Raw genomic sequence first — 23,342 nt, 5'->3', positions numbered from 1 at the left:
CTATCAGATCTCACTTTCGCAAGTTACCGTGAAGGGATTGACAACCCCTTTATTGCGTTGGTTGCGAGGTTCTTGTTTGTTTGTGTAGGTGCGTGGGACTGTTGAGGAGCCTCCTACTGGATTGATACCTTGGTTCTCAAAAACTAAGGGAAATACTTATGCTACTTTGTTGCATCACCCTTTCCTCTTCAAGGGAAAACCAACGCAGTGCTCAACAGGTAGCAGCGCCAACTGTCGTCGAAAGGTCACGGCAGATGTCCTAGCAAAAGGACTTAGTTGTGGAGCCATCGCAACTAGGAAGCTTAAAGGGGTTAAAACAGGACAAAGGACACGGGAGTTTATACTGGTTCGGTCCCTTGCGGTGAAGGTAAAGGCCTAATCCAGTTCGAGGTGGTATTGCTTATGTCTCGGCTACCAGGGAGCGAATCCGCTTGACCTAGCTCTTGATCTGTTGTTTCTTGTCCTGAACCGCCGCCGGGCCGTCCCTTTATATACGGAAGTTGACGCCCAGCGGCTCACGGAGTCCCGGCCGGCTCATAACCAGTGTCCGGCTCAGTGACTATCTATTCTTGCCTTACAATACAAGTCATACATATATGGCGGTTTATCTCTACGGGCCTTAAGCCGCCTTTGGGCCTTGGGCCCTTAACTGAACCTCCATCTTCAAATATCGTCTTGGGCTTCATATGATGAATCGCCATAGGTATAACCCGGCCATCCTAGGCGGGTCATACCTAATAGTTATATCCCCAACAAAGAGTTTACCCACGTTCGGCCCCTTGCAACGAGGTAAAGGCCTATTTCTGCTTTAGGTTGTATTGCTTGGGTTTCGATTACCAGGGAACGAATACGCTTGACCTAGTTCTCGACTTGTTGTTTCTTCGCCTTAACCCGCCGCCGGGTCACCCCTTTATATACACAGGCTGATGCCCGGAGGCTTACAGAGTCCCGGTCGGCTCATACACAATGTGTCGGCTCGGTGACTCCTGGGCGGGTCATACCCAATAGTCATATCCCCAACATCATGTGACCAAACAACTGAAATACCAAAAACTTTGAGTGCACCCATTGAATTAATTATTGATGAAGCAACACTGAGGACAACTTTGTTTTCGATAAGGGATGATGATAAGGACATGGCTACCTTGGATATGATCACAAATATTGCATAGGCATATTTATTTGAGGTGATTTTTGATAAAAGTTATGCAGTAATTTATTTATGTTATATGGAACAAAAATACTTCATCTCTCTTTGTTTCATGCCTAATTAAAGAACTACCAGACACTTGTACAATCCACATATGAAGATAAGGGAAAAAGAGACGTTTAGGTGTTGTTCAAGAAGTTCTCTCACATAACTTTTAGCACAAGAGAAGATAGGGTCCAGTCTCTCATGTTCTAGACTCAGATTCGGACTGCACAGAGATACCTGATTCAAAACGCCAATATCTCTTCACCCGGACTCCGAAATGGGTGATTCTTTTTTTCTAGATTTCGTGCACTTTACAACCCAATTGGGTTTACCTTCAAATTCATCCGAAGATTGAGATATTGATGAAATAATCTGACACTACAGCAGAATCCGACTCAAGCTACAAGTCCAAAGGTGATGCATGACCTCCACTTGGGCCCATGAGCCTTGTACGACCTAGGTTTAGTTTTAGGCTGCCTTGGGACATCCTCCCACCTTCTTGGCCGCCTCCCCTTGCTCCTATATAAGTAGATACAACTGTAGATTTTTCCTTAGGACTGGTTAGTTAAAAGTTAGCCATTGCAACTTCGTGTACTTTGTTTGTGTCAAATGACCAGACAGAGACCGCTCTTGGATCCCAACTTTTATCAATACTTCACATATATTCGCAATATTCAGATTGCATTATCATATTCGTGCTTGTTCTTTGATGACATGCAGGAATATACCTAAGTGTTCAAGCTGATTGTGCTTCTGGCATCGTCAGTAACCTCAGGAGATTGGTTTAGCGATTACTCAGGCGCAACATCGTTGCATGTTTGTAGTCGGATCGTCAAAGTCGACTCCACCAAATCAATAGTTATCATCTCATCGAAAGATTAGGACCCTCGCCTCTATCATTGATGGCAGCTTGAGGAAATATCAAATGGTCCATGTAAATAACCTGAATAAGAGGACACAAAATAATATATCAGATACGAAAAATAAAAAATGTGATTATAAAAAACAAAAACATGTCACAATAGATAGAAAAATGCCAAAAAGAAAGATACCGCAAGCATAGGGAAGCAACCCCAGCCCAGAATGAAGAAGTAGCATGTTTTTTTATCTTGTCCTGACACTTATTGACCTCTCGCATTGCAACACTTAAAACATGCTCATCCCAAGCAAATTCAGTAATCTTGTACATTTCTTTAAGGCTTTTCAAGTACTCTAGGGGCACCCTGTTGCTAGTTCGTAGTATCGCCATCATCATTCCTAGCTCAATGAAGCACATCCACTGTATGCGCAATTGGAGCCCTACCATTCTTGTGATAAATGTTGCGGAGCTCGCAATGCTTGTATCTCTTGAAAAGCTCAACTGTTCTGTTGCCTGATGGGATAATGAAAACCTTCTTCACCATGTTTCTAGTGAACACATTGACCTTATTCCGACTTAGCCTAAAAATCCAAAAAATGTATTCATTGGATGTTATCAACATGACCTAAGAAGAAATAAATATATGTTGCAGACATGATGCAAGAAAAAAAGAAGAAGACAAGAGGTGGGTGCAATACCTGAGCTCACGAGTGTGAAAGGATCGAGAAGAGGTGTCTAGAGGGGGGTGAATAGACTCTAAGTGAGAAAAGTTGCAGTTTTTAATTTCTTTAAGTCGAAGTGGAGTTTGGCACAAGTTTCAACATTCACAATACATATCAAGCAAGCATGACAAGAGTATGTGAGCAGCGGAAAGTAAAGCATGAAAATTGCAAGAATGTAAAGGGATGGGATTGGAGTGTGCAAACGCAATTTGGAGACACGGAGATTTTTTATCCGTGGTTCCGATAGGTGGTGCTATCGTACATCCACGTTGATGGAGACTTCAACCCATGAAGGGTAACGGTTGCGCGAGTCCACGGAGGGCTCCACCCACGAAGGGTCCACGAAGAAGCAACCTTGTCTATCCCACCATGGTTGTCGCCCACGAAGGACTTGCCTCACTAGGGTAGATCTTCACGAAGTAGGCGATCTCCTTGCCCTTACAAACTCCTTGGTTCAACTCCACAATCTTGACGGAGGCTCCCAAGTGACACTTAGCCAATCTAGGAGACACCACTCTCTAAGAAGTAACAAATGGTGTGTTGATGATGAATCCCTTTCTCTTGTGCTTCAAATGATAGTCCCCCCAACACTCAACTCTCTCTCTCACAGGATTTGGATTTGGTGGAAAGAAGATTTGAGTGGAAAGTAACTTGGGGAAGGCTAGAGATCAAGATTTATGTGGTAGGAATGGAATATCTTGACCTCAATACAAGTGTAGGTGGTTCTCTCTCAGAAAATGTATGTTGAAGTGTAGGCATGTTCTGATGGCTCTCTTCATGAATGAAGAGTGGGTGGAGGGGTATATATAGCCTCCACACAAAATCTAACCGTTACACACAACTTACCCAAATCGGTGGGACCGAATCGTGAAACTCGGTTGGACCGATTTAGTAAATAATGTGACCGTTAGGAATTTCGGTGGGACCGACATGTCAACGCGGTGGGACCGATATGGTTAGGGTTAGGTCATAACGTAATCTTGGTGAGACCGATTACACAAACTCGGTGAGACCGATTTTGGTAATAGACACACACAGAGTTGGTCAGGCAAACTCGGTGGGACTGATTCGCACATCTCGGTTGGACCGAAACGTAACGAAAGGGAAACAGAGTGTTTGCATTGCAATCTCGGTGGTACCGATCGCTCATCTCGGTTTGACCGAAATGTTACGAAGGGGAACAGAGAGATTACAATCCCATCTCAGTGAGACCGAGATCCCAATCGGTGAGACCGAAAAGACTAGGGTTTCTGGCAGTGGCTATGTCAACTGAACTCGGTGGCGCCGGATAGACATTTTTGGTGGGGCCAAGTTTGACTTTTGGTTTGGGACATATGTGGATGTGAGAAAGTGGTTGAGGGTTTTTGGAGCATATCACTAAGCACTTTGAGCAAGAAACTCATTAAGCAACACCTCATCCCCTCTTGATAGTATTGGCTTTTCCTATGGACTCAATGTGATCTTGGATCACTAAAATGGAAAATGTAGAGTCTTGTGCTTTGAGCTTGAGCCAATCCTTTGTCCTTAGCATCTTGAAGGGGTTCCACATCCTCTAGTCCATGCCACTCCATTGTTGAACTTATCGGAAACATACTAGGTAAAAGTATTAGTCCAACAAGGGATATGTTGACATTAATTACCAAAATCACCCAGGGAGCACTTGTGCTTTCAATCTCCCCCTTTTTGATAATTGATGACAACATACATCAAAGCTTTAGGTAAAGATATAGAGAATAACAAGTAAAGCTTTGGAAAGATATGTAACATGCATAGGCTCCCCCTACATGTATGCAATCATGTGAATATGGAATATAGGAACATGTGAATGCATAATCATGACAGAGTAAGCAATGTGTTACATGTATCTTGGCTATATGCATCAGAGCAAATGGTGTGAAATATAGGAAATGTACCTTCATGCTCATGAGTCGTTCTTGCAAACAGTATGTACATCAACAAGAAAATCCTCATACACATGACTGTGATGCATATACTTACCTTGTGGTCTTGAGTTGGCTTAGGAAGGAATGAACCTGCGTAAACAAGGTTAGATAACACAGATACACCTACTAACTAGAGCAACCAAAAGAAACCACAAGAGTACCAAGACTGGGATGACATGTAGAGAGTGAGTACTAAGTACCCCATTTGCTATAGACATGTCCCCAAAGGTAAAGATGTGCAATGAATTCAAGGATTTCCTTCCCTTAGTTGTCTTGCTCCCCCTAAATCTAGCATGGTATACTGGGAGAAGATAGGAAACAGAAAACCAGAGCAAAGAAAAGAATCAGAGCTAATGCAAACAATCAAATATGAACATGTCTTTCCCCTCTTAAAGACATGTGACTTCTCTTCTCTTGAACACCAAGCATCTTGGGTCCCTCTCTCTTCCCTCCCGAGTCGTGTGCTTCGGTTGCACCAAAATATTTCGGTTGGACCGAAGGCAACAAAGCGGTGTGACCGAGTTCATCATAGAGAAAACACTTGTCACCTCAGCTCACTAGACAAGTAAGATCTCACAAGGATTTGCAAGGAATTGGATGCAGGGAATGCAGAACAAAAAGAAACAAAGAAGAAATCTAGATGAAGTTTTTTTTGAAAGGGGAAACAAATATGCATGAGACAAATGCAAGAGCACAGAAAAGGACACAAGAGAACTTCATCTAGAATTGGTCGGCGACAGTGTCACCTATGTTAGAGTATATTGACTTAGGAGTCAAGTGAGATCACTTGATCATAGGTCATACTCATCGTTTAAGCTCAAAATGGGGTTACCATTTTTCGTTTAAGCATTTTGATGTATTCACATCTTGTTGAGTTGCTTTGACTCATGACTTGGAGTAAAGCTTCTCGAAGATGGAATAACATACCTTGGGTGGTGGTGTTGATCGTGATCATGTAGTTGAACTTGTGTGGGTTGCTCAAGGTTGATGTAGCTCATCAAGAGTTGTGAGCACCACTTGGAATTTGAGTTCATCTACCTACATGGGTTAGTTTTTGCAAGGAAGAGCACTTGTGTATCCAAAATGACAATCATGAAACTTAATATAGAATTTGTCAAAGGATATGTTTGAAGGGTTTCGTGCTTCCTTGTTTTCAACCACCATTGTGTAGAGACTTGGTGATGTAGAGATTTGCTCAAGATGTGAGTGGGTTGCAATCTCATAGATTTAGATTCATCCAAGTACCTACACGGGTTAGATAACATGCAAGGTGCAAATGTATCCAAGACATAAGATTATCATCATAAGAGAAATATCAAGGATTAGTCATAGGCTCATGCCTTGCATGTATCCAAAAAGGAGTTCCTACTCCAAGTTTGAAGCATCAATGATGTTTAATTCACCTCTCAACCTACAAAACACTTTCTCATCAAGTTGTTTAGTGAATATATCCTCTAATTGCTTATCGATGCGAACATGCTTAAGATTAATGTCCCCTTTGGCAACGTGATCTCGAATGAAATGATGATGAACTTCAATATGCTTAGTTCGAGAGTGTTGCACAGGATTGTGAGAAATCTTGATAGAACTTTCATTGTCACAAAGCAATGGAACATGTTTCACATATATCCCATAATCCTTAAGAGTTTGGGTCATCCAAAGTAATTGAGCACAACATGAACCAGCAGCAATGTATTCCGCTTCTGTGGTGGATAAGGATACCGAGTTTTGTTTGTTGGAGGACCAAGACACAAGAGATCTACCAAGGAATTGACAAGTACCCGAAGTGGACTTTCTATCAAACTTGTCTCCGGCATAGTCCGAATCGGAGTAACCAACAAGATCGAAAGAGGACCTCTTAAGATACCAAATGCCAAAATTTGGTTTATGTATTAAGTATCTCACTATCTTTTTCACAGCCTTAAGATGACATTATTTAGGAGCGGCTTGATATTGTGCACACATGCACACACTTAGCATAATATCGGGACGAGAGGCACATAGATATAACAATGATCCAATCATGGAGCGGTAAACCTTTTGATCAACCGATTCACCATTTTTGGTCAAATCAAGATGTCCACTAGTAGGCATGGGTGTAGTCATACCTTTGCATTCTTGCATATTGAACTTCTTGAATAAGTCCTTGGTGTACTTTGTTTGAGAGACAAAGGTATCTTCCTTAGTTTGCTTGATTGGCAAACCGAGAAAGAATTTGAGTTCACTCATCATAGACATCTCAAACTTCTCCGACATTCTTTCCAAATTTCTCACTAAAGTGAGGGTTAGTCGAACCAAATATAATATCATCAACATAGATTTGGCACACAAATAGTTCTCCATTAACCCTTTTAGTAAAAAGAGTAGAATCAATTTTTCCAATTTCAAAGCCTTTTTCAGTAAGGAACTTGGTCAAGCATTTATACCACGCTCTAGGAGCTTGTTTAAGACCATAAAGAGCTTTGTGAAGTTTGTAAACATGATTAGGTTTCTTAGGATTGACAAAGTCGGGAGGTTGCTTAACATAAACTTCCTCCTCTATTTCACCATTTAGAAAAGCACTTTTAATGTCCATTTGGTACAAGGTGATATCATGGTGATTAGCATAGGCAAGTAAGATGCGAATGGACTCAAGTCTAGCAACGAGGGCATATGTCTCACCATAGTCCATACCTTCGACTTGAGTGTAGCCTTGGGCGACGAGATGTGCTTTGTTGTGAACTATTTGTCCATCTTCATCTTGCTTGTTGCGAAACACCCATTTGGTAATGATGTTGTGGTTGTTGTCGGGCTTCTCAACCAATGTTCAAACTTGATTTCTCTCAAAGTTGTGTAGCTCTTCATGCATGGCATTTATCCAATCCGGATCTTCCAATGCTTCTTCAACCTTCATAGGTTCAATGCTAGAGATGAATGAATAATGTTCACAAAAGTTAGCTAAACGAGATTTAGAGCGAGTGATTCTCCCCGTTTGGATATCATTGTAGATTTGCTCGACGGGATGGTCTTTGGCAACTCTTGCTCGAACTCGTGAAAGCTTTTGCTTGGATCTGGGTGGAACATCTTCTTCATCTTGTTCTTCTTCTTAGCCTTCTTCATTGTTGACGTTGTCGTTCTCTTGTCGTGGTGGAGAAGGAGGTTGTTGATATTCATCTTGGTGTACTTCCTCGTTTTCTTCGTCTTGGTGTGTCCCACTTGTGGATGCTTCCGTATCAACTCTTGGTTCACCTTGTCGTGAGGTGGAAGCTTCCACTTGGACGGACGAGGTACTCTCCTTCACCTCCGTTGGATGAATCTTGCCAATAGACAAGTCTTGGATTGCTTCCGAAGGGTCTTTGTCTCCTACATCAATTGGAAATTGCTCTACTTGTGAGCCGTTAGATTCATCAAACTTCACATCTACCGTCTCTTCAAACTTTCGGGTGAAATTATTGTAGACACAGTAAGTGAGAGTTTGAGCCATAACCAAGTAGGGAACCTTCATGAGATTTAGGAGCAAATTTAGAACGACGATGCTTATCAAGAATGTAGCACTTCGAGCCAAATACTCGAAAGTATCCAACTTGGGGTTTGTTACCGGTGAGGAGCTCGTATGCCATCTTGCTGAGTAGCTTGTGAAGATACAAGCGATTTGTTGCATGACAAGCTGTCTCAACCGCTTCCGCCCAAAAGTGCTTCGGCGTCTTGTACTCATCAAGCATCGTTCTCGCCATTCCGATGAGCGTCCGATTCTTCCTCTCAACAACTCCATTTTGTTGAGGTGTGTATGTAGTCGAGAACTCATATGAAATCCCCTCTTCATCAAGAAAGGTGTCCACATTTGCGTTCTTGAACTCTGTTCCGTTGTTGCTGCGAACCTTCTTGATCTTCACTTCAAATTGATTTTGGGCCTTCCTAGCGAAGTTTTTGAAGATCTTTTGGACCTTCGATTTATCATCGAGAAAGAACACCCACGTAAATCTTGAAAAACCATCGACTATAACTAGACCAAAAGAATTTCCACTGAGACTTTTGTAGGCGTTGGGACCGAAAAGATCCATGTGAAGTAGCTCGAGCGGCCTCCTTGTGGTCATGATGTTCTTCAAGGGATGCCTTCCTCTAACCTGTTTACCTGCTTGACAAGCGCTGCAAAGTCTATCCTTATAAAATATGACATCGTTAACGCCAAGGATATGATTTCCTTTTATAAGCTTGTCAAGGTTTCGCATGCCCACATGACCTAACCGTCTATGCCACAACCAGCCTTTAGAGGATTTAGCAATTAAGCAAGTTCTAGGTTGAGCCTTTTTAGTGAAATCAACAATGTAAAGATCACCTCTACATATACCGGTAAAGACCATTTTATGATTATCTCTATGAAATACTTGGCAATCTACTTCAGTAAATAGGACATTGAAACTGAAATCAGCAAGTCTAGATACTAAAAGTAAATTGTACCCAAGAGATTCAACGAGCATGACATTTTGTATGGAGCTATCATGTGAGATGGCCACCTTACCGATGCCAACCACCTTACCCTTTGAGTTATCACCAAAAGTGACATACTTTCGAGGGCCGTCATTTTCAGCAAGCTCACGAAACATATCTTTATCTCTGGTCATGTGATCGGTACATCCACTATCAAGAACCCATTCCTTTCCTCCTGCCATGTATCCCCGAAGATTTGCCATAAGACCAAAGTGTCTCATTGCATCATCAAGATCAAAGTCACTATCATCATCCTTATCATAGTATCCATGTTCAACATCGTCATGTGATGGATCAATTCCTAGAGAGGGTGATTTATTAGAATGAGTTTGACAATGATCTTCTTTATGAATTCTAATAGCTTCGGAAATAATATCGCTAATAATTCCAACATCTCCTTTGGCACGCATAAGATTTGTAAGCTCAAATAGACAATCACCAAACTTAGGGTCATTGGAATTCATCTTACTCAAGGCAATAGACTTATGGAGAATTTCATCTAGATTTTGCAAGGAATAGTTTGGAAAACGTTCCTCAAGAAATTTCCATATGGTGTAGGCACACTTAAGAGTAGGCAAGCAAGCTATCAAGTTTCTAGGCAAACCTCTAGTGATAAGACCAATAGTTCTAAGATTGTGAATCATGTCAATTGACTCATCAAGGGTGGGATGCATAGGATCAACATGAGGTGCACAAGGGCTAGTAACGTACTTGTTCAAATGATATTCATTGAAAATCACAAGCATCTCATTTTTCCACTCATGAAAATACTCTCCATCAAGTATAGACACTCTATGTCTAAGATCCCCGACGTAGACTCATCCATCTTCCTCCAAGGTGTTTAAACCAAAGCAATGGAGACCAAAGCTCTGATACCAATTGAAAGGATCGAGAAGAGGTGTCTAGAGGGGAGGTGAATAGACTCTAAGTGAGAAAAGTTGCAGTTTTTAACTTCTTTAAGTTCAAGTGGAGTTTGGCACAAGTTTCAACATTCACAATACATATCAAGCGAGCATGACAAGAGTATGTGAGCAGTGGAAAGTAAAGCATGCAAATTGCAAGAATGTAAAGGGATGGGATTGGAGTGTGCAAACGCAATTTGGAGACACGGAGATTTTTTATCCGTGGTTCTGATAGGTGGTGCTATCGTACATCCACATTGATGGAGACTTCAATCCACAAAGGGTAATGGTTGCGCGAGTCCACGGAGGGCTCCACCCACGAAGGGCCCACGAAGAAGCAACCTTGTCTATGTTGGGGAACGTAGCAGAAATTCAAAATTTTCCTACGTGTCACCAAGATCTATCTATGGAGAGACCAGCAACGAGGGGAAGGAGAGTGCATCTACATACCCTTGTAGATCGCTAAGCGGAAGCGTTCAAGTGAACGGGGTTGATGGAGTCGTACTCGTCGTGATTCAGATCACCGATGATCCTAGTGCCGAACGGACGGCACCTCCGCGTTCAACACACGTACAGCTCGACGATGTCTCCCACGCCTTGATCCAGCAAGGAGAGAGGGAGAGGTTGAGGAAGACTCCATCCAGCAGCAGCACAACGGCGTGGTGGTGATGGAGGAGCGTGGCAATCCTGCAGGGCTTCGCCAAGCACCTACGGGAGAGGAGGAGGTGTCACGGGAGGGAGGGAGGCGCCAAGGGCTCAGGTATGGATGCCCTCCCTCCCCTCCACTATATATAGGGGCAGGGGAGAGGGGGGAGGCGCAGCCTTGCCCCTTCCTCCAAGGAAGGGGTGCGGCTAAGAGGGGGGGAGGAGTCCATCCTCCCCAAGGCACCTCGGAGGTGCCTTCCCCCTTTAGGACTCTCCCCTTTTTCCTATATCTTGGCGCATGGGCCTCTAGGGGCTGGTGCCCTTGGCCCATGTAGGCCAAGGCGCACCCCCTACAGCCCATGTGGCCCCCCGGGGCAGGTGGCCCCACCCGGTGGGCCCCCGGGACCCTTCCGGTGGTCCCGGTACAATACCGATGACCCCGAAACTTGTCCCGATGGCCGAAACAGGACTTCCTATATATAAATCTTTACCTCCGGACCATTCCGGAACTCCTCGTGACGTCCGGGATCTCATCCGGGACTCCGAACAACATTCGGTAACCACATACAAGCTTCCTTTATAACCCTAGCGTCATCGAACCTTAAGTGTGTAGACCCTACGGGTTCGGGAGACATGCAGACATGACCGAGATGTTCTCCGGTCAATAACCAACAGCGGGATCTGGATACCCATGTTGGCTCCCACATGTTCCACGATGATCTCATCGGATGAACCACGATGTCAAGGACTCAATCGATCCCGTATACAATTCCCTTTGTCTAGCGGTATGGTACTTGCCCGAGATTCGATCGTCGGTATACCGATACCTTGTTCAATCTCGTTACCGGCAAGTCTCTTTACTCGTTCCGTAACACATCATCCCGTGATCAACCCCTTGGTCACATTGTGCACATTATGATGATGTCCTACCGAGTGGGCCCAGAGATACCTCTCCGTTTACACGGAGTGACAAAATCCCAATCTCGATTCGTGCCAACCCAACAGACACTTTCAGAGATACCCGTAGTGTACCTTTATAGCCACCCAGTTACGTTGTGACGTTTGGCACACCCAAAGCACTCCTACGGTATCCGGGAGTTGCACAATCTCATGGTCTAAGGAAATGATACTTGACATTAGAAAAGCTTTAGCATACGAACTACATGATCTTGTGCTAGGCTTAGGATTGGGTCTTGTCCATCACATCATTCTCCTAATGATGTGATCCCGTTATCAACGACATCCAATGTCCATGGTCAGGAAACCGTAACCATCTATTGATTAACGAGCTAGTCAACTAGAGGCTTACTAGGGACATGGTGTTGTCTATGTATCCACACATGTATCTGAGTTTCCTATCAATACAATTCTAGCATGGATAATAAACGATTATCATGAACAAGGAAATATAATAATAATCAATTTATTATTGCCTCTAGGGCATATTTCCAACAGTCTCCCACTTGCACTAGAGTCAATAATCTAGTTCACATCGATATGTGATTAACACTCAAGGTCACATCCCCATGTGACTAACACCCAAAGAGTTTACTAGAGTCAATAATCTAGTTCACATTTACCATGTGATTAACACTCGATGAGTTCTGGGTTTGATCATGTTATGCTTGTGAGAGAGGTTATAGTCAACGGGTCTGAACCTTTCAGATCCGTGTGTGCTTTACAAATCTCTATGTCATCTCCTAGATGCAGCTACCACGTTCTATTTGGAGCTATTCCAAATAACTGTTCTACTTGGAGCTATTCTAAATTGTTGCTCCATTATACGTATCCGGTATCTCTACTCAGAGCTATCCGGATAGGTGTTAAGCTTGCATCGACGTAACCCTTTACGACGAACTCTTTTACCACCTCCATAATTGAGAAAATTCCTTAGTCCACTAGTTACTAAGGATAACTTTGACCGCTGTCCTGTGATCCATTCTTGGATCACTCTTGTACCCCTTGACTGACTCATGGTAAAGCACACTTCAGGTGCGGTACACAGCATAGCATACTGTAGAGCCTATGTCTTAAGCATAGGGGACGACCTTCGTTCCTTTCTCTCTATTCTGCCATGGTCGAGCTTTAAGTCTTAACTTCATACCTTACAACTCAGGCAAGAACTCCTTCTTTGACTGATCCATCTTGAACACCTTCAAGATCACGTCAAGGCATGTGCTCATTTGAAAGTACTATTAAGCGTTTTGATCTATCCTTATAGATCTTGATGCTCAATGTTCAAGTAGCTTAATCCAGGTTTTCCATTGAAAACACTTTCCAAATAACCCTATATGCTTTCCAGAAATTCTACGTCATTTCTGATCATTAATATGTCAACAACATATACTCATCAGAAATTCTATAGTGCTCCCACTCACTTCTTTGGAAATACAAGTTTCTCATAAACTTTGTATACACCCAAAATCTTTGATCATCATCAAAGCATACATTCCAACTCCGAGATGCTCACTCCAGTCCTCAGAAGGATTGCTGGAGCTTTGCATACTTATTAGCATATTTCAGGATAGACAAAACCTTCCGGTTGTATCACATACAACCTTTCCTCAAGAATCGTCGAGGAAACAATGTTTTGACATCCTATCTGCAAGATTTCATAAATAATGCAGTAATTGCTAATATAATTCCAACAGACTCTTAGCATCGCTACGAGTGAGAAAGTCTCATCGTAGTCAACTCCTTGAACTTGTCGAAAAACATCTTAACGACAAGTCGAGCTTTCTCAATGGTGACACTTACCATCATTGTCTGTCTTCCTTTCAAAATCCATATGTACCTAACAGCCTTACGACCATCAAGTAGTTCTTCCAAAGTCTACACTTTGTTTTCATACATGGATCCTATCTCGGATTTTATGGCTTCTAACCATTTGTCGGAATTTGGGCCCACCATCGCTTCTCCATAGCTCGTAGGTTCATTGTTGTCTAGCAACATGACCTTCAAGACAGGATTACTGTACCACTCTGAAGTAGTACGTATCCTTGTCACCCTACGAGGTTCGGTAGTGACTTGATCCGAAACTTCATGATCACTATCATAAGCTTCCACTTCAATTGGTGTAGGTGCCACAGGAACAACTTCCTGTGCCCTGCTACACACTTGTTGAAGTGACGGTTCAATAACCTCATCAAGTCTCCACCATCCTCCCACTCAATTCTTTCGAGAGAAACTTTTCCTCGAGAAAGGACCCGATTCTAGAAACAATCCCTTATTGCTTTCGAATCTGAGACAGGAGGTATACCCAACTGTTTTGGGTGTCCTATGAAGATGCATTTATCCGCTTTGGGTTCGAGCTTATCAGCCTGAAACCTTTCCACATAAGCATCGCAGCCCCAAACTTCTAAGAAATGACAGCTTAGGTTTCTCTAAACCATAATTCATACGGTGTCATCTCAACGGAATTACGTGGTGCCCTATTTAAAGTGAATGTGGTTGTCTCTAATGCCTAACCCATAAACTATAGTGGTACTTCGATAAGAGACATCATGGTATGCATCATATCCAATAGGGTGCAGTTATGATGTTCGGACACACCATCACACTATGGTGTTCCAGGCTGTATTAGTTGTGAAACTATTTCCACAATGTCTTAATTCTGTGCCAAACTCGTAATTCAGATATTCATCTCTATGATCATATCATAGATATTTTATCCTCTTGTCACGACGATCTTTCAACTTCACCCTGAAATTACTTGAACCTTTCAATAATTCAGACTCATGATTCATCAAGTAAATGTACTCAACATCCACTCAAATTATCTGTGAAGTAAGAACATAACAATATCCACTACATGCCTCAGCACTCATTGGACTGTACACATCAAAATGTATTACTTCCAACAAGTTGCTATCTTGTTCCATCTTACTGAAAACGAGGCTTTTCAGTCATCTTGCCCATGTGGTATGATTTGCATGTCCCAAGTGATTCAAAATCAAGTGAGTCAAAACGGTCCATTTGCATGGAGTTTCTTCATGCATATACACCAATAGACATGGTTCGCATGTCTCAAACTTTTCAAAAACGAGTGAGCCCAAAGATCCATCAATATGGAGCTTCTTCATGCGTTTTATACCGATATGACTTACGTGGCAGTGCCACAAGTAGGTGGTACTATCATTACTATCTTTTGGCATGAACATGTGTATCACTACGATCGAGATTTAATAAACCATTCATTTTAGGTGTAAGACCATTGAAGGTATTATTCAAATAAACAGAGTAACCATTATTCTCCTTAAATGAATAACCGTATTGCGATAGACGTAATCCAATCATGTCTATGCTCAACGCAAACACCAAATAACAATTATTTAGGTTTAACACCAATCTCTTTGGTAGAGGGAGCGTGCGATGCTTGATCATATCAAGCTTGGAAAAACTTCCAACACATATCGTCAGCTCACCTTTAGCTAGTCTCCGTTTATTCCGTAGCCTTTTGTTTCGAGTTACTAACACTTAGCAACCGAACCGGTATCTAATACCCTGGTGCTACTAGGAGTACTAGCAAAGTACACATTAACACAATGTATATCCAATATACTTCTATCGACCTTGCCAGCCTTCTTATCTACCAAGTATCTAGGGTAATTCTGCTCTAGTGGTTGTTCCCCTTATTACAGAAGCACTTAGTCTCGGGTTTGGGTTTTACCTTGGGTTTCTTCACTAGAGCAGCAGCTGATTTGCCGTTTCATGAAGTATCCCTTCTTGCCCTTGCCCTTCTTGAAACTAGTGGTTTCACCAACCATCAACAATTGATGCTCCTTCTTGATTTCTACTTTCGCGGTGTCAAACATCGCGAATACCTCAAGGATCATCATATCTATCCCTGATATGTTATAGTTCATCACGAAGCTCTAACAGCTTGGTGGCAATGACTTTGGAGAACCATCACTGTCTTATCTGGAAGATCAACTCCCACTCGATTCAAATGATTGTTGTACTCAGACAATCTGAGCACAAGCTCAACAATTGAGCTTTTCTCCTTAGTTTGCAGGTTAAGAAAGTCATCGGAGGTCTTATACCTCTTGACATGGGCACGAGCCTGAAATCCCAATTTCAGCCCTCAAAACATCTCATATGTTTCGCGATGTTTCAAAAACGTCTTTGGTGCCTCAACTCTAAACCGTTTAACTGAACTATCACGTAGTTATCAAAACGTGTATGTCAGATGTTCGCAACAACCACAGACAACGTTCGAGGTTCAGCACACTGAGCGGTGCATTAAGGACATAAGCCTTCTATGAAGCAATGAGGACAATCCTCAGTTTACGGACCTAGTCCGCATAATTGCTACTATCAACTTTCAACTAATTTTTCTCTAGGAACATATCTAAACAGTAGAACTATAGCGTGAGCTACGACATAATTTGCAAAAACCTTTTGACTATGTTCAGGATAATTAAGTTCATCTTATGAACTCCCACTCAGATAGACATCCCTCTAGTCATCTAAGTGATTACATGATCCGAGTCAAACTAGGCCGTGTCCGATCATCACGTGAGACGGACTAGTCATCATCGGTGAACATCTTCATGTTGATCGTATCTTCTATACGACTCATGTTCGACCTTTCGGTCTCCGTGTTCCGAGGCCATGTCTGTACATGCTAGGCTCGTCAAGTTAACCCTAAGTGTTTCGCGTGTGTAAATCTGTCTTACACCCGTTGTATGTGAACGTTAGAATCTAACACCCGATCATCACGTGGTGCTTCGAAACACGAACTGTCGCAACGGTGCACAGTTAGGGGAGAACACTTCTTGAAATTGTTGTAAGGGATCATCTTATTTACTACCGTCGTTCTAAGCAAATAAGATGTATAAACATGATAAACATCACATGCAATCAAATAGTGACATGATATGGCCATCATCACTTTGCTCCTTTTGATCTCCATCTTCGGGGCTCCATGATCATCATCGTCACCGGCATGACACCATGATCTCCATCATCATGATCTCCATCATCGTGTCTTCATGAAGTTGCCTCGCCAACTATTACTTCTACTACTATGGCTAACGGTTAGCAATAAAGTAAAGTAATTACATGACGTTTAAGTTGACACGCAGGTCACAAATAAATAAAGACAACTCCTATGGCTCCTGCCGGTTGTCATACTCATCGACATGCAAGTCGTGATTCCTATTACAAGAACATGATCAATCTCATACATCACATATATCATTCATCACATCCTTTTTGGCCATATCACATCACATAGCATACCCTGCAAAAACAAGTTAGACGTCCTCTAATTGTTGTTTGCATGTTTTACGTGGCTGCTATGGGTTTCTAGCAAGAACGTTTCTTACCTACGCATGAACCACAACGTGATATGCCAATTGCTATTTACCCTTCATAAGGACCCTTTTCATCGAATCCGATCCGACTAAAGTGGGAGAGACAGACACCCGCCAGCCACCTTATGCAACTAGTGCATGTTTGTCGGTGGAACCGGTCTCACGTAAGCGTACGTGTAAGGTTGGTCCGGGCCGCTTCATCCCACGATGCCGCCGAATCAAGATAAGACTAGTAACGGCAAGCATATTGAACAATATCGACGCCCACAACTACTTTGTGTTCTACTCGTGCAAAGAATCTACGCAATAGACCTAGCTCATGATGCCACTGTTGGGGAACGTAGCAGAAATTCAAAATTTTCCTACGTGTCACCAAGATCTATCTATGGAGAGACCAGCAACGAGGGGAAGGAGAGTGCATCTACATACCCTTGTAGATCGCTAAGCGGAAGCGTTCAAGTGAACGGGGTTGATGGAGTCGTACTCGTCGTGATTCAGATCACCGATGATCCTAGTGCCGAACGGACGGCACCTCCGCGTTCAACACACGTACAGCTCGACGATGTCTCCCACGCCTTGATCCAGCAAGGAGAGAGGGAGAGGTTGAGGAAGACTCCATCCAGCAGCAGCACAACGGCGTGGTGGTGATGGAGGAGCGTGGCAATCCTGCAGGGCTTCGCCAAGCACCTACGGGAGAGGAGGAGGTGTCACGGGAGGGAGGGAGGCGCCAAGGGCTCAGGTATGGATGCCCTCCCTCCCCTCCACTATATATAGGGGCAGGGGAGAGGGGGGAGGCGCAGCCTTGCCCCTTCCTCCAAGGAAGGGGTGCGGCTAAGAGGGGGGGAGGAGTCCATCCTCCCCAAGGCACCTCGGAGGTGCCTTCCCCCTTTAGGACTCTCCCCTTTTTCCTATATCTTGGCGCATGGGCCTCTAGGGGCTGGTGCCCTTGGCCCATGTAGGCCAAGGCGCACCCCCTACAGCCCATGTGGCCCCCCGGGGCAGGTGGCCCCACCCGGTGGGCCCCCGGGACCCTTCCGGTGGTCCCGGTACAATACCGATGACCCCGAAACTTGTCCCGATGGCCGAAACAGGACTTCCTATATATAAATCTTTACCTCCGGACCATTCCGGAACTCCTCGTGACGTCCGGGATCTCATCCGGGACTCCGAACAACATTCGGTAACCACATACAAGCTTCCTTTATAACCCTAGCGTCATCGAACCTTAAGTGTGTAGACCCTACGGGTTCGGGAGACATGCAGACATGACCGAGATGTTCTCCGGTCAATAACCAACAGCGGGATCTGGATACCCATGTTGGCTCCCACATGTTCCACGATGATCTCATCGGATGAACCACGATGTCAAGGACTCAATCGATCCCGTATACAATTCCCTTTGTCTAGCGGTATGGTACTTGCCCGAGATTCGATCGTCGGTATACCGATACCTTGTTCAATCTCGTTACCGGCAAGTCTCTTTACTCGTTCCGTAACACATCATCCCGTGATCAACCCCTTGGTCACATTGTGCACATTATGATGATGTCCTACCGAGTGGGCCCAGAGATACCTCTCCGTTTACACGGAGTGACAAAATCCCAATCTCGATTCGTGCCAACCCAACAGACACTTTCAGAGATACCCGTAGTGTACCTTTATAGCCACCCAGTTACGTTGTGACGTTTGGCACACCCAAAGCACTCCTACGGTATCCGGGAGTTGCACAATCTCATGGTCTAAGGAAATGATACTTGACATTAGAAAAGCTTTAGCATACGAACTACATGATCTTGTGCTAGGCTTAGGATTGGGTCTTGTCCATCACATCATTCTCCTAATGATGTGATCCCGTTATCAACGACATCCAATGTCCATGGTCAGGAAACCGTAACCATCTATTGATTAACGAGCTAGTCAACTAGAGGCTTACTAGGGACATGGTGTTGTCTATGTATCCACACATGTATCTGAGTTTCCTATCAATACAATTCTAGCATGGATAATAAACGATTATCATGAACAAGGAAATATAATAATAATCAATTTATTATTGCCTCTAGGGCATATTTCCAACAGTCTATCCCACCATGGCCGTCACCCACGAAGGACTTGCCTCACTAGGGTAGATCTTCATGAAGTAGGCGATCTCCTTGCCCTTACAAACTCCTTGGTTCAGCTCCACAATCTTGACGGAGGCTCCCAAGTGACACCTAGCCAATCTAGGAGACACCACTCTCCAAGAAGTAACAAATGGTGTGTTGATGATGAACCCCTTGCTCTTGTGCTTCAAATGATAGTCCCCCCAACACTCAACTCTCTCTCACACAGGATTTGGATTTGGTGGAAAGAAGATTTGAGTGGAAAGCAACTTGGGGAAGGCTAGAGATCAAGATTTATGTGGTAGGAATGGAATATCTTGACCTCAACACAAGTGTAGGTGGTTCTCTCTCAGAAAATGTATGTTGGAAGTGTAGGCATGTTCTGATGGCTCTCTTCACGAATGAAGAGTGGGTGGAGGGGTATATATAGCCTTCACACAAAATCTAACCATTACGCACAACTTACTAAACTCGGTGGGACCGAATCGTGAAACTCGGTCGGACCAATTTAGTAAATAATGTGACCGTTAGGAATTTCAGTGGGACCGATATGGTTAGGGTTATGGCATAACGTAATCTCAGTGAGACCTATTACACAAACTCGGTGAGACCGATTTTGGTAATAGACACACAGAGAGTTGTTCAGGCAAACTCGGTGGGACCGATTCGCTCATCTCGGTTGGACCGAAACGTTACGAAAGGGAAACAAAGTGTTTGCATTGCAATCTCAGTGGGACCGATCGCTCATCTCGGTTGGACCGAAACGTTACGAAAGGGAAACAGAGTGTTTGCATTGCAATCTCGGTGGGACCGATCGCTCATCTTGGTTTGACCGAAACGTTACGAAGGGGAACAGAGAGATTACAATCCCATCTCGGTGAGACCGAGATCCCTATCGGTGAGACCGAAAAGACTAGGGTTTGTGGCAGTGGTTATGTCAACTGAACTTGGTGGCGCCGGATAGACAGTTTCGGTGAGGCCGAGTTTGACTTTTGGTTTGGGACATATGTGGATGTGAGAAAGTGGTTGAGGGTTTTTGGAGCATATCACTAAGCACTTTGAGCAAGAAACTCTTTAAGCAACACCTCATCCCCTCTTGATAGTATTGGCTTTTCCTATGGACTCAATGTGATCTTGGATCACTAAAATGGAAAATGCAGAGTCTTGTACTTTGAGCTTGAGCCAATCCTTTGTCCTTAGCATCTTGAAGGGGTTCCACGTTCTCTAATCCATGCCACTCCATTGTTGAACTTATCGGAAACATACTAGGTAAAAGTATTAGTCCAACAAAAGATATGTTGACATTAATTACCAAAATCACCCGAGGAGCACTTGTGCTTTCAGAGTGTCAGTGTTAACCACTCCATCAGATCATGTGACGCTGTGAAAGGTGGGATGCTCGTGAGGTCACCAAAGCCAGTTTCATTTATGTAGCGCCTCTGGCTAGGATTAAGTTTTGTCTTCGCAACTTCTCGCAATCGTTTTGCTGCGAAGCGTTGGCTGAATGCAATATCAGACTCCATTACTTCTTCCTCTGACATGTAGCCGCAAAAATCAAAATCAATAAAAATGTATTGGGTAAAAACAACATTACAGATTAACTATAAAAGCGACGGGCATTCAGATTCCAGCATACTCAACATCTACCAAGCATAACAATGAAGCAAATAAAATGATCATTCCTTTCTTGTCATTACTTCAAAGTGGATAAATGTAGAAAAACTAAACAATTAGCCACACGACACAACCAGCTCAAGAGAAAAGGCCTGAAATAATTACATGCAGCAAAACACTATAAGATGGAAAATCTTGTTTGAATGTAGAAATAAAACAAACAATAAGACACTAAATACACTGACTTTCATCTCAAAAACCTAATCTTAACAACAAATGCAACATAAACCTAATCTTGACTGACCAAATAGCAACATCACAAATGAGACCACTGAGAAATCTAGTCATCCAACTCTGAAAATCTCATCACCTACCTCTACAATCTCGCCCCTACCTCTAAAATCTCAACTATAAACCCTAGCTACAACATGGAACCAAATTAATCCGATCTAGACAACAAACCCTAGGTGAAATGTGGATGAATTTGGCGACATGGAGGGAGTAACAGCTCAAGTAAAACCCACGAACGAACAAAAACTGTTGTATACTATGCATTCGACCGGGATCTACTCATCCAACGCTGGGAACTACTGGGATTAACCGCAAAATGAAGCTCTAAAGGGAGATCAAGCAGGCGGGGGGGGGGGATGCTGCGAATTGCAGGACACCATACCTCTCGTCCGCCGCCGCAACTATAGGGGGGCATGTAGCTCGGTGACGTGGCCGATTGATGCTCACCGCCGCCCGAACCTCCTGTTCCCTTGCGGTCCCCGCAACATCTAGTTCCCTCGCCACCGCCACGATTCTGGATCTCGTAGTCGCCTGCTTCGTCGCCAGAGCTAGGGAGGGGATGGGGATGGAAAGCGGTGGAAGCATATAGGGGGAACGAGCTAACGGGGGTGGAAGCAATAATAATAACAATAATTCCCGGGGCACACGTGTCCACACCCCTGGTAAGAACGCGTCTGCACCGTCCGATGCTGCGCGATCCGACGACGCGCGAGACGGTCGCACGGACAACTGCGTGCATCCGGATGTGAGTAAGCGTTTTCCAATTTTTATTATAGTTGAGGTGTTTTGTACTTCCGATGAATTTTTATAATAGATCTGATTTTTTGCAAAAAAAGTTTTGAATTCTATGGACTAAGTCAACACTCGTGCTTACCATTTTAACTCTACAATAAACTAGGAGTATCTTCCCTAATAATAAAGCAGTGACTACTTCTGGTCGTCCGTCGCCGTACATTTTGCAAAAAAATCCCTGCAGTTTCGTGAAATCAACCCGCGGTCTGAATTTAAGTGAGAGCAAAACGTTCCGTCTTTTGCATAAAACCCCCTAATGTTTCGGTTAATCAACCCGCAGTCCTATTTCAAGTGGGAATAGAGAACTCTTCGATTTACTCAGAACCCCCCCCCCCCTGAGATTTCGGTTAATTAAGCCGCCGTCCGTCTAGAAAATAACTTTTTTTTATAGATTTAAATGTTTTTTTCAAATATTCATATCTTTTAAACCGTAGCTCCAATTTTAGAATGTTATATATGAAATTGATTAGGAAAATGTGTACAATATGAATATGATGTTATTTTTACCCGTTAAAATTTTTTAAATGCTCTTTAGGGACAGATTCAAATGCTATAAAAATATTCATATCTTTTGTTTTTTTCTTCAAATATTCATAATTTTTAAACCGTAACTCCAATTTTAGAATGTTATATATGAAAATTGATTAGAAAAATGTGTAAAATATGAATATGATGTTATTTTTACCCTTTAACCATTTTTAAATGCTGTTTAGGGACAAATTCAAATGCTGTCTTTGTTTTTCAAATATTCATATCTTTTAAACAATGCTATATATATGAAAATTGATTAGAAAAATGTGCACAATATGAATATGATTTTAGTTTTACCCGTTAACCATTTTTAAATGTTGTTTAGGGACAGATTCAAATGCTGTAAAAATTTCATATCTTTTAAACTCTAACTCCAATTTTAACATGTTATATATGAAAATTGTTTAGAAAAATATATGTAGAATCTGAATATGATATTGTTTCACATGTTAATAATTTTTTAAATGTTGTTTAGGATGGAACATTAATCAGTAGTGGACGATCTGTCTTCTTTTTGTACATGTGCCGATTCAAATTGAAAATGAACACCTTAACAAAAACAAATTGGAGAAGAAAGAAACCATCTATAACCACGCATGTCCATCGGCGAGAATGGGAAGAAGGATAAATGACAAGACTGATAAGATGCCTTGTTGAAATAAATAAAGGATGGACCTATCGGGGTCTCGAGTCATGGTTATTGTGTTAGGGTCGTGTGGTATTTTTTCCCTCTCGTTGCAACGCATGTTTTTTTCTAGTTATTCTAGAAACTAGAAAATAGTACTAGTAACTATGGGTACTACCGAGGCGGAATGCACAATTTCGAAGAAAAGGGAAAAGGAAAGTGAAAAATACGGAGCAACAAATGGAATCGGAAAAGATGAGAAACAGCCCCCACCGCGACCGGCGAAGGACGACGCCACTATTCCCACCCGTGAAAGCGAGATTCCCTCCCCTGCCGC

The sequence above is a fragment of the Triticum aestivum genome, chromosome 5B, assembly GCF_018294505.1.
Source record: "Triticum aestivum cultivar Chinese Spring chromosome 5B, IWGSC CS RefSeq v2.1, whole genome shotgun sequence".
Taxonomy (NCBI): Eukaryota; Viridiplantae; Streptophyta; class Magnoliopsida; order Poales; family Poaceae; genus Triticum; species Triticum aestivum.
Note: the sequence above shows the minus strand (reverse complement) of the source record.